This window comes from Hylobates moloch, unplaced genomic scaffold (genome assembly GCF_009828535.3).
Source record: "Hylobates moloch isolate HMO894 unplaced genomic scaffold, HMol_V3 SCAFFOLD_11, whole genome shotgun sequence".
Taxonomy (NCBI): Eukaryota; Metazoa; Chordata; class Mammalia; order Primates; family Hylobatidae; genus Hylobates; species Hylobates moloch.
This window is the reverse complement of record NW_026652286.1, coordinates 94,835,057-94,848,443: the sequence shown is the minus strand read 5'-3', so window position 1 is coordinate 94,848,443 and position 13,387 is coordinate 94,835,057. Positions and strand designations below refer to the sequence as shown.

Genomic DNA, 13,387 nt, shown 5'->3' with positions numbered 1-13,387 from the left:
GTCTTTTTTGCTTTATATTCAAATATTTGGTAAGAAAAAGAAATTTCCCGTTATCATTTTATGTGTAATATTAACTTGAGAAATGTACATGCTTTTATATCTGTAATATATATATTACATATTTTTATGTATAGTTCTTTTGGGTGTGTATATAGATAGATACATATAGATATATATTTACACACACACATAAACATATACATATGCATTTATAGTTAGTGAAACAGAAACAAATAAAACCTAAAGGGAAAACCACTTCATTCCCCCAATCTCACCCACATGCCAAATAATTTTCACTTTTTCACCAAAACTGTCAGTATAAAATGGACACTGTGGAACGAAGGGCAGTACAGACATACTTTCACCAGGCTTAAGGGTATGAGATAATGAAACTAGCTCCTGGGATAAGCATATTTATTGGGTTTGTTATGTATCAAATGTAACAAAAGTAGAGGATCTGAAGAACGCCCTGTGTGGTTCTTTTCACACCCTTTGATCACACAATTCCTCTTTAATTCAGATGCAGTAGAGCTTAAGTGGCTTCATTGATGTGTTAAGTGTGGAATGATTTTTGTATAAAATAAAAAAGGCTCCATTATGTGTCCAGAAAAGCCTGTGTGTGCTTGTTTATTGAGACAGGAAGTCGGTTTCCCACACAGAACAACAGTTCTGCGATGCTGAAGCATTGTGTCTGAAAGAAGAGTAAAGGAAACTTAATTTTCTACCTGGCAGAAATCGGCTTCTGGAGGAAGGGACAGACAATGCGATTGGACTTCAGCTGAATGAGAGGGCTTGATTGATTTTCAGAAAATGTGCCGTGTACAGGGAGGTTGCTCAGAATACTTTTGTTAGGCAAACGCACTTTTCATAGTTGGAGCCTGTTTTTGTACCTGGCTTAAAGTGATGCCTTCCAGTGAATACTTGCCACCCCTCTGAAGTCAGGTGGGGAAAAAAGAAATGCTCTCCCAGAATTGTTCCCTCCTAGATACTGTCTCCAGGTTATTGTTTTGTTATATTTTTCCATTAAGTCGGCTGCCATTTGCTTTTTTTTTTTTTTTTTTTTTTTTTTTTTAGCTTGCTTGGAGAATACTTCTGAGACTTTCCAAGATGAAGTTTATAAATAGTTTAAATATTGAGGCATGGATATAGTTCCTATCTGTTAGAAGTGAATCTTGACCTTGTAAATCCATGGAATAAACCCTATGTTGTGGCCACATGATGAAGAGAAATAAGATGAGAAGCCATATCAATCTCACACTCAAAAGACCAGGCTTTTTTCTTTATACCATGCTGCCTTAAATTATTAATACACAAAGTAGCAAAATTCCAGCCATTCTTCCCATCGCTTATGGAATCCCATGTCCGCTCTCCTGGTTATTGTCATTGTCATCTTCCTCTTCATCCTCTTTATGAACTGTCTGAAGATTGATGCTTCCTAGTTGGGAATAGTTCATAGAGAGTATGTTACATTATTGTTCTACTCAGCAATTTTATAATCTGAAACAGACAATAGTGAAGTGGACCTAAATAAGAAGAATATATAGAGAATAGTGGCCAGGCACAGTCGCTCACGCTTGTAATCCCAGCCCTATGGGAGGCGGAGACAGGGAGATCACAAGGTCATGAGATCGAGACAATCCTGGCCAACATGGTGAAAATATAGTAGATATTTTTGTATCTACTAAAAATACAAAAACCTAGCAGGGCATTGTGGCATGCGCCTATAGTCCCAGCTACTTGGGAGACTGAGGCAGGAGAATCACTTGAACCCGGGAGGCAGAGGTTGCAGTGAGCTGAGATCATGCCACTGCACTCCAGCCTGGGTGTCAGAGCGAGACTGCATCTCAAAAAAAGAAAAGAAAAGAAAAGAAAAGGAAAAAAGAAAAGAAAGAATGTATAGATAATAGGATGAGCTCAGGGAATTTTTCCATTGATAACATTTATCTTACTAATATCTCAGAGTTAAGTCGATTTTCAGGGTGAAGACCTCAGTAAAGAATATAGTGGTTTCACATCCAAGAAAAATTTTGTTAGGCTATGGACACTGTGTGGAGGTGACAGGATTAGAACTGCTATTGGATTGAGGCTTGGTGAGAGTGGATGATCCAGGCAGATTCACATCTCCTCAGCCAATTGCTTAATTTTTCCCCATAGAGTGATTCCTTTTCTGCCCACCTTCCTTACTATTTTTCCAACTTAATATTAATGCAACTTCTACTTCACCTTCCCATCATGCATTGGTGATTTTTTTCCTTAAAATTGATGTCATAATATCCTTTTGATCATTATAAACTTGTTTATAAAAGAATTTCACAGTCAAAGAATTCGACGGAGGGGATAAGTATTGAGACAGGATGAGGAATATTCTTTGAGAAGGTCCCAGACTAATGGTTCAATCACGAAGTTTCTTCTCCTTGGCATGCAGAATGAATTGTTCATTCTTGACTCCTTTATTAGCCTATCCTATTTTATCCCAACTCAGAGTAGCTTAGCCATAGCTGTTATCCTAGGTATTTAATGCTCCTTCTTCATGCATGTCTCACATTCCTCTCATGCATTTCTCATTAAGTCGTCTTTCACCCCCTCCAACTGTTTGTGTAATGCTTGGTATGTGACTGTTGCCGTGTAATAATAGGCCCTAAGTCATGTGACTTTAATTTGTAAGGTCAGACACCATTTTTCCTGCAGAGAATTCATTTTTGTCCTAAAGCTAACTCTTTTACCTCACTATGCTACTGTTTCTGATAACCAAAGATAAAAACTGAACTTTAAAAATCTCTCTTCACCTGTGTTTATATATAAAAAAAAATACTGGACCTTTATCTCCAAAGTCAACAACCCAATGAAAAGATGGTCATATCAGGAATCCATAAGCTGGATTCTGATCCTGGTATTGTAATTGACTTGTCACAGCTCCAGTCCAGTTGCTTCAGCTCCCTGATCTTCAATTTATTTATCAGAAAATTGTCCTTCCTCTCTCTCTTTTGCCTCCTTCCCTCCTTCTTCCCATCTTTCCCTTCTTCTTTCCTCTTTCTTTCCTCCCTCTCTTCCTTCCCTCCTTTTTTCCTTCTTTTTTTGACAGAGTGCAAGAAATTCTACCCCCCAAATATGGCACCTTGGCATGCTGAGTATTTTAAGCTGAAGGAAACAAAGAAATCCACAGAAGCAGAAAGGTCTTTCTGACCTCTCTTGAAGACCCTCATGTGACAGGTGTCCTGCCCTACATCCAGAGAGAAGGAATGTTCCACAGACAGACTAAGAAGAATCTGAAGAATCAGGCCTTACTAAGTGCACTCCAGGTAATCTTTAAGTCATACCCCCTTTTTGTCCAATCATGCCTCTGCATTCATCATCAAACCTAAGCATAAAAATACAGTTTCTCCTGGGTCTTAGGGTCTTCGTTTTTGAAGACTTGTGTCACATAAAACAAGAATTAAATACGTTTGTTATGCTTTTCTGTTGATAATCTGTCTTTTGTTATAAAGGTATCAGCCATCAACCTTGTGATGGATAAAGCAAGATATTATTTTTTCTCCTCTATACTTTCTTTCTTTTTTCCTTTCTTCCTTTTTCTTTCTTCCTTTCTTCCCTTTTCTTTCTCTCTGTTCCTCCCTTCCTTTCTTCCTGCCTCCTCTTTTCCAAACTTTCTCCCTTTTCCTTTCTTCCCTTTAATTTACATTTACTAAACTTCTCCATTCTCAAGGAGAGAGCAACAAACAAATACAAATTTTGTCAATGAAAAATAAATTAATTTTTAAAAATGAAACATTAAAATAACAGCACAAGGCTATTGTAGTTAAATGAACAAATAAAAAGGAATAAACTTTGTATGCATTTGTAGAGCACTATATAAAACTATGATATTATTGTTATGGGAGAATGAAATTCCTAGAGAGATCCGATGATGTAGAGATTAAAAACTTGGGCTTTGAGATTACTAGAGAAACCTGAGTTTCAACTCTACTAGCTGAGTGACCATGGGCACATTACTTAAGTTTCCAAGTCTAAATTTCCTTAGCAGTGAAATACAGTGTGCTAATAAAAGTATGTAACTCAAAGGGCTGTTGCAAAGATTGAATGACATTTTATACGTAAGATGCTAAGCACAAATGCCTAACATATAATAAATGCTAAAAATGATAGCTATTATTATTCTTATCATTGTTTGTTAGGTAAGGCAGAGTAACTTACGCTGTTGTCATTTTTGTTATGTAAAATAACAATAGTAATCTCAGAGGAAGCAAAGGTTGGTGGGGTTGGGGGAATCAGGACTTCTCCTGAGAACTGTCCATTTCCTCTAGAGAAAGGAATTCATGGAAGGAGAGATGGGACTATACCTAGTAGAAGCACAATAGGGTGGTGGTTAAGGCTGACCCTCTCACTTGCTGATCGCCAACCTCTTCTATCACCTTCTGAAGACCTTTTTATCAGTTCCTTACTGAGTTTGTCCAGTATTACCTCTTAGAGTCCCTTGGCCAGAGGTTTCTCTTAGAAACATCAGCTGACGGCTTGAAAGTCTCGCTCTTTTTCCTCTATCTGTCAAAATTCTATTTATTCTTCATGGCCCGGTTTAAATATCAACTTTTCATGCGGCCTTTCTGGGCTGCCCTAAAATGCCATTCAGAACACCTACTCTGTGTTCCCACTGCACTCTTAGCAACCAGTAAAGCGCAATTGTGTTAGAGAGAGTGGGCAAATCCCTCTGTGCAATAGCGATAATAATCTGTCTCTCGTATTAGACCGCGAGCTCTTCGAGGGGAGGAACTGCACTGCCTTCAGCTTTGGATCCTCTGTCTTAGTCACTTGTGCCTCCTACCTTTTAAAACTAGCCAAATGAAATTGCATTGTTTGCATGGAATTGAATCCTATGAAGAAAAAAGCAATGGGTGTGATCTTCTAACTCTTTTAAGGTCTGGGCGGAGCTGACCTAGGAGTATACAGCCAAGGAAAGGGCTCAAGCGCTCTGACTTCCAGCTCAAATCCTTACCTTCATTATAAGCTCCCTCTGGATCCCAGAGGCCCTCCATGACTGAGGAGGTGGCTCTGGGTTCCTCAAAACTGAAGTTCAAGATAACTCACTTGCAATATTTGGATGAGTGCCTTGATGACATAGACTCTAGAGATCATGAGGCAATGAGAATGTTTCACTTAGCTTATTTTTTGCCTTGTGCTTATCAGGACATTCACATGGCTGGAGTTAGAAAAGGGTGTGGAACCTATATTTGGCTAAATGCAATGAAGAAATTCCTTGGCTAAAAAAGAAAACAATCTTTCCTTTCTTAAAAATTTAAGTTGATGTAAAAAAAAAATCTTTGCAGTGCAAGATAGAGTTTCTTTTTCCTTTTCTCTCTGTCTTGGGGACCTTATCTGATTTTAATCATTATTCAAATCATATGATTTGAAACAGCTGAAGCTTTTTTTTTTCCCTGGGGGAAAAAAAAAAGAAATCTTCAGTTGCAACTATTGCAGCTATCTACCTACTCTACTCCCCTCCTCCAGGGTAGCATGGGCTATCAAATGTAAATGTTGAGGATTATGAATTTTACCTTTAAAATGCTTCAATGCCCTGCAGAGTTTTCTCAGCATTTTTCAAGTCTTGTTAACCATAATACATCTAGTTCTTGATTATCTACAAAAAAGGGAAATGAACAGTGGCACAGATAATCCAAAACAGAAAAACAATCAAAATGTTTCTTATATTTTACTTTGGAATGCTTTGTATGGCTTTTGGGGGGTTCCAATTTTTCTTCCCAGTGATATTCTGCTCAGGAAAAAGTTAAAATGAGTTTGCATTCCCTAAGCCCGCACTGGGGGATGTGGCCCAGCCACATGCTGGGTGGCGGGGAGAAGGCAGCCCGAAAAATAAGGGAAAAGAATTCCACTGATAATCTAGAAGTGGAAATGCTCCTATGAATAACTAAGGACTGACCAGAATATAATTCAGTTTTATAAATTTGTGTGGACAATTTTTTGGTCCACATTAAAAAAAAATCTAGTTATCCTCTCTAGAAGAGTTAAAACTGGTATCAAAGAGAACTTTGGTATCAAAAATAAAAGACCTCAACGTTCTTTACTTCTCACAGCCCAGTGGCGCTGGCACTGTGTGAAGGAGTCAGGATCTGTTGCTGGGGCCAAGAGGACTCAGTTCTCAGCTAATGTGCTCCAGCTGCATCCTTCAACCTTCTGCAATTGAACATGTGTAGATTTATAAAATGCCAGGCTATGTACTACTGTCCCATCTACCATGGTAGTTACAATTATCATTCCTGTTTTACAGATGAGAAAACTAAGGCTCATACAGGCTCATTATTAATTTAAGTTCACAAAGCTACTCACTGTGAGCAGCTAACTTTGAGCTCAGGACTATCTCACTCAGTTTGGATAACTAAGTTAAGAGTCAGAAGTTAAGGGGTATCAAGCTTTTCATTATTTGAATGTTTTCCTGGTTTCCCCTCATTGTTCTTAGAAAGTAAATTCAATTAAATATTTATGAGCTCTGACTACTAGGTTGCTCATATGTACATACGTATAATATGTATGTGTGCGTGTGTATGTGTGTGTGTGTGTATATATATCATGATATTGTGTCACAAGAAAAAATCTAATAATATTTAGATATAATCTCTGCCCTCTGGAATTTTCAGTTTAAAATAGAAACCAGATGAATAGACTAGAATGAGAAACCACGTGACTATACAGTAAGGCAGAATGAGACAAGTAGATATAAAAAATGGCAGGGCAGGGTCAAATCACATCAGGATGGGAACAAAAAACAAGAGATTTCAGAAAGGCTAATGAATGACCGAATGGAAGTCAGTGGGCAATTGCAATTTCAATGTGCTGCGTGTGACGTGAGTAAGGAACCAAGTGCACACTGCTATTGAGATGGGCCTTAACAACTGGATACCATTTTGTTGACAGCTCTGATGTAGATGGGATGGAATTCCAAGTATTGGGAATACTTCTGGCAGGTAAAGTAAAGAGCACACCAGATGTGTTCAGAGAACCTCGAGTTGATCTGAAAAGAGAATCTGCTCAAGGAGAAAAAATGCAAGCGAAAATGAAAATAGTAACAACAAAAAAACAAAATAGCCTCATAATCTTGTCATAAAAAAATCGGAGCTAGGGACAGAAACGAGAAAGAGAAGAGAAGAGAGAAGGAAGCCATTTTTAAAACCCCTCATGTTTTCACATGTTTTAGAAAATTGAAATACTCACCTAGTAATTTGGTATAAAACGATGGGCACATTTTTCAATAATTCCAGTACTGGAAGGAGAGGAAAAGAATAGGTAACAAAAACAAATATATTAGTCCAAGGCCACCCTATTGTTCAAGTGGATCCCTAAAAACTCAGGGGTCCTAACTCCTACTCCAGTGATCAGCTACTAGCTAGGCCAGCTTTCGGGTATGACATTAGCAGCAAGGCCTAGCTTCTGGGAAGCCTCAGAGTAGCTTCTGGGAAGAAAGTAGGGATTCCAGGATGTTTACAAAATGTAACTCAAGTATTATGTGTCTTCAATTTGTTCTGGAAGTTTCCACACTCATCTTAGCTAAATCACATTCCTTTTCCCTTGCAGACTTTTCTGTCTGTCCTTGATTTCTTCTTCGACATCTTCTCTTCCCCCATTATCTTTTACTCTATCAAACCTGATTTTACCCCCGGTATAAAAATGCAAAAGCCATAGTTGTTGACTCCTACACACCCTTAGCATTTGCTGGGTCTTTGTCTCTTTAGACTCTGGAGCCTTAGATATCTCTAGGCCCCATCCTAGCTCCTATGAGCAATTTCACATCACTATGGATGTGACCTGTATGAAACTGGCTATGGTACTCTGGGTTTTCAATGAACAATTCTATTTCTCTTCCTGTAGTGGATGCTGTGGAGCACTACCTCCTTGAGGACCAAGGCACTCCAGCTGCCAGGAATATTGGCTGCTAACCTCACACAGCTGAGCCTTCCATGAAAATTGCTCTCTGCCAAAGAGAACTTCCTAGTCCAAGGTCATGTCTACTCTCCAGAGGTAACTTTTAACTAATGTCTGTCCAGAGCGTTTGCCACAATGTTAGACAACTGCAAACAGCTATCAGAGCTCCAGAGCACCCCAAGGGATCTGGGTAGCCCTTTCTTGTACATGCCCCACTGCCCAGCTTCTCCCTTTGCCCAGTCCTGCTTCCTTCACTCTGTGAGTATCATCCCTGAGAGCACCCCTGATAACTCCCTACATGCAAATCTCCACCTCAGAGTCAATTTCCAGGGAACAGTCTCAATACCCTATATTTATTGTGGCTTGTATGTTGTTACTGTTGTAACCTGCCTTGTAATGAAAGAAAAAAAATTACAGTCTTTGAAGGGGTCAGGGATCAAGGTTTTGGTAGCCTCTGTACAACAGAATTCATTGAGTCAGGCCTGTAGCCTAGTCCAGCCATTTTCTTACCTCTTGACCTTGTTAAGTAATGTATCATTCCTATGTACTGGTTTCCTCTGGTTCAAATGGATAATAACCTATATGATGGAGTGATGGGGGAGAAAAATGAACAGATGGTTAAACATCCCTAAAAGACCATTACGTACTGTGAAAAGACTTAAATTCTGTGGTGAAGTCTCTAAAATCTTAATCCCCATAGACTGAGATTCTACAGAGTCCACTTCCTTGGAAATAGTTTTGAAAATATCCTTTGCTTCACTTTCTGTGGATTATGCAACCACAGAATTCCTCCGGGGACTCAGCCACACCCCAAATCTTAGCCTAAATCACCGAGTTTGACACAGATTCATAAGAATTTGGCAAGCAGCTTACCCACATTTTCTATCAAATTGAATCCAAATGTTGCCTAGGTTGGATGAGAGTTCAGTCAAGAAAAGGAGGCCCAGGCCGATGGACTGCTAAATAGTGATATTCGAAACCCAAATGAGTTTGGCTTGGCTTTAAGACTAGGAGGAAAGCTTTGAACCATAGCATATGATATAAGCCCTGGTCCAACTCAAAACCCTTTTTACTTTTTTTGGTTGTTGTTTCAGAAATGCACTGACCCTCCACTCTAGAGGACACTATGCTCATTCCAAATGCTAAGGTTAGTCCTAGGAAACTGCAGGCGCCTGTAGGGTCAAAGTAGAGTGGGGAAGCTGGTTCTTATCACCTGTTCCTTTACTTCCCTCTAGAACAGAGCAAACTTCAACAAGATGGGGTGGGATAGTAGTGTTTGAAAGGACTGGAAGAACTACTAATTCAGGCTCCTGTGAAGAATCCAATCACCAGTGGGCTTTGTGTTGAGGCTGTGATTGAATTCTCCCTCTTTACAGAGAAGGTGTTGGCCTCCTGCTTCCTGTAATAGTGGCTATGACTAACTCATGTAGCAGGGGATACAATTATAAAACAGAGAAAGTTAGATTTTGCTGCTCACATAAGTTTTCTGTCACAACTTCTCCTTAATTATCCTTTTTATTTAACTTTTGTATTAGGTTTGGGGTACATACGCAGGTTTGTTATATAGGTAAACTCGTGTCATGGGAGTTTTTTGTACAGACTTTCATAATCTGTATTGTACCCAATAGTTATTTTGTTCTACTCCTCTCCCTGTACCCGCCCTCCCCGCTCAAGCAGGCCCCAATGTCTGTTGTTCCCTTCTTTGTGTTCATGAGTTCTCATCATGAATTTAGCTCCCAGTTATGAGTGAGAACATGCAGTATTTGGTTTTCTGTTGCTGTGTTAGTTTGCTAAGGAATAATAGCCTCCAGCTCCATCCATGTTCCTGCAAAAGATATTATCTCATTCTTAAATAATTATCCTTTTCCTTCTCCTTTTTCCCCTTCTCCTTTTCCCCCTTCTCCTTTTCCTCTACCTCTTCTTCTTCCTAATCTTCTTTTCCTTTCCTCCCTCCTCCTCCTCCCCCCAACCCTCTTTCAACCTCTTTTTCTCCCTAAGAACCTTCACACTCTCCACTGTCTTCAGGCCTCATCGATTGCTCCTCCAAAATCCCCCATTACACCAGCACCCCACCCCTGGGAAGACTTTCCCAAGCAGCATCACCCTCTCTCTACCCCCACCCTACACAATCATCTTCACCCCAACCCTCTCCACACTCTTGCACCTCCCATCACCACTAGGATTTGTCTCTCAGAGGTCTTGTCTCCTAAGGCCCTAGCTGCCTAGATAAACCAATATGTTAATACACATGGGAAAACTCACGATAAAGCCAATATTAAAATATAGTATGTTTGAGTCTTGGCTTTGTCACTCCCAGGCCATATAACATTGGGTAAGAAGTTTAGACTTTTTAAACTTCCATTTCTTCACCTCTAAAATACAGCTAAGAAAGATTCAACATACAGGATCTCAGTTTACATTTAGCTTCCACTGAAAAACATCTCTTGATCTTCCAAAATAAGATTAAATGCCCCTTGTCTATGTTCCTATGTCATTCTCTCAATTCACTTGTCATAAACTTGTCACTTGCATCCTAATTCCCAGTATACTTCCTGATTCTTACTACAGACTCCTGAGGGCAAGACGTATGGTTGATCCGCCTTGAAGCCCAGTGGCTAACACAATGTCTAGCACGTAGCTGGTACTAAAATAAGGGCATTAAATGAATGGGCCACCTCTGGAAGCATTTATAAATAGTGGAAATTGTTTCTCCCAGATGGCATATTTATATTGGAACAGTGTCCTTTTTAAATCATGCCTTTGCTGGAGAAGAGACCATAATGGAAATATCAGGTGCAGGAAGATGTTTTGGTGTCACTCAAATAGCTCCATGTAGGTGGCCTCTTGCTCTCTCCAAACATCCAGCTGGCTCTGGGCCCGTGCACCTGAAGGGAGATATCTGAGACTCAGAACACTTCCTGTTTCATTTCAGTGACATCAACTTGGCTCCGTTTTCACCTCCAAGCTGGGATCAAATGTTCCCCAAGTGCAGAGAGTTAAGGAGAGATGTCTCATTCTCTCCTTTGACCTCCTCCCTTATTCCCCTCTTATTATGTTTTTCATAAAACTTGAATGAGATTCCCAGAGAAAAGCCGTGTCCTTTGGTCAGGCCAGCAGCCTCCCCAACTGTGGTCTCTGGCACGTCTCTAAAAAAGGTCAAAATGGGGATAGAAAGTTCTTGATGAAGTGCTTGAGCACTTACGTTAATGGGAGAAGAGATAAAGAGGGAAACACGGGGGGTGTGGGATGTGTGAGACTGCATGTTCACAGGGAAAAGTAATGTTGTGTAGAAAGCCTGCCACTGCTAATGAACCTGGTAAGAGGACAGGAAGGAAAGGGATTATTTCTGTTATGCCTTTTGGGAGACAATTTTCCATGTGTCTTACATTTTTACATCTAGCAGGTGCTGACAGTCCTTGTGCTGGGCTCTCTTTTTAAGGATGTTTCCATAGTGGAAACATATATGGAAAAACGGAGCTGGGCTGGAGCATAGGGCAGGTGCACTTAGGGTCCATTATGCAAGATTTGGGTTTTCTGTACTCAGGGCTTCTCTCTCATAAGCCACCCCACAGTATGTGCAGTTATCTCCTGGCTCTCTTCACATTGTTCTGTGGGAATTGGGGCTTGGAAGGTCAAAGCAAATATGCTAATACTCATATTGCTTGCTGTGCTGTGAGTAAAGTCCATTGCCTCTGACCCAGGAATCTTGTGTCTTCTGCCAGCATCCATGAATCTGTCAGGTTATCTTGTGAGCTTACAAGTAGTATAAAGTTTCAGCCCTTCACAGTTCTTGACCAAGCTCTGTTCTGTCTGCCTAAAGGCAGCCTGTGAAAGAATTCTGCCTTTACAGGTCTACGTGAGCCCTATCTCCTATGAGAAAAGGAGAAGAGGGAAGAGAGAAAAAGAGCACATAGTTACTGAGTGTCCCCTGTATGCCAAGCCATGCTGGGCTGAGCTGAGCTTCTCCTACATTATCTCATTTAATCCTCATAACACCCTAGGAGTAGATATCATCCTACCTCTTTCGTAGATGAAGAGTCCCAGGCCCAATAAAGTGAAGTGACTTGCCAAGATCACTTGCAGAGTGTGAGGTTTAAACCTAAGCCCATCTGTCAAGAGAGCTACTGATCTTTCTGTTATATCATTCTAGGAAGTCCTTTATTTTCTGCGTATTGAATAGATGACCAATCCAAGATAACAAGAGAGTTGCTAGCAAGTCTCAAATCATTTCCCTAACCACTCTGTTATCTGCTCTATGATTTTTCCCACTTATATCCCTGGACATATTCCTTAGCTTAATGAGCACTTCTTCATTTTTGTAGTCTTTTGCCTTTCCTTTTCTAGGACCCCAGCCTCCAGCCAATGTTACTCCTTTTGCTTAGCCTTGGACTTCTTGACTCTTGCTATTGCTCTAGGATTTTTTTTTGGAAGGGGGGGTCTATTCAGAAAGAAAGATGGGAGGCCCTTTCTCTGATATCACCATAGAATGAATAACACTGTCCAGACGTCACAGTTCTAAAGAATTCTTCTTTGGTTTTCAGATGTGACTGGAGTGATTTGCACCCAGATGCCTAGACTCGCCATCTGCTCAAAGACTGCTCAGAAAGCCCTCCCATGCATTCCCCCGCTGCATACCAGCCCACTCTGCCTGCAGCTGCTGTCTGCAGGACTTCATATCTGCGCCACACTGTTTAAAAGCTGTGCTTCAAGAAATCACAAAAACATTTTCCTGCACCTACTACACAGCCTAAGTGCGGCATAAGTTGACCTTGCTTGCTAAGAAATGGGGCAAGAAATGCTTTTTTGTGTGTGTCATGTCTGTTTGATTTTCAATTAAGGGAGGAAAGCATTAGGCAGATGGAATGTACATGTGAGGATGAGGAGACAGAAAACAAGTAGCGCTTTCCATCAAGATGGAGGGTTTTCTGGGGTCGCTGGCTCTTGAATGTCACTCCTGATTTCTCTTTCCAAGGCACTGTATCACCAGCCTACTGAGATTGTGTGGGAGCTTTCATGGGGGTTGTATTTCACTAATGAAAATAAATTTTGTGCATAATCTGAATGTTTATGTTTCTTTATAGAATAGACTTAGTTTAGCAATAAGTTAATAATACGGACGTAACTCTAATTCTCTGAGGAAAAAATTTGCTCCCCCACCTTCCATTCCTGCAACATCATCAAAGTACTCACAACAAGAATGAACCAATTAGCAACATTTACTAGCACTGCCTAGACTCAGTGTAAGCAAATTTTGAAATGAAAAGGAAAGCATAATGGGACATTCTTATGGTTTACATATTTGTCTCCTCCAAAACTCATGTTGAAATTTAGACTCCAATGTAGTACCATTGAGGGATGGGGCCTTTAAGAGGTAATTGGGTCATAAGGATCCTACCCTTATGAATGAATCAATCCATTCAGGAATTAATGGGTTGGTGGATTAGTGGATGAATAGGTTATC

General features: G+C 40.2%; 1 long non-coding RNA gene across 3 annotated transcripts in view; it reads left to right on the top strand.

The window, feature by feature from the left end:
- LOC116477083 (uncharacterized) overlaps positions 1-12,965 on the top strand; it is a 72,795-nt gene extending 59,830 nt beyond the window's left edge. For 2 of the 3 annotated variants that reach the window (XR_004250339.3, XR_004371227.2), the window contains 3 exons: positions 3,083-3,299; positions 7,873-8,022; positions 12,468-12,965. This is a non-coding gene — a long non-coding RNA (uncharacterized LOC116477083). Of the gene's footprint in view, positions 1-3,082; positions 3,300-7,872; positions 8,023-9,020; positions 9,074-12,467 lie in introns of all 3 variants that reach the window. The other variant, XR_004250340.3, reaches the window with a different exon arrangement.
- The last annotated feature ends 422 nt before the right edge of the window (positions 12,966-13,387 follow it).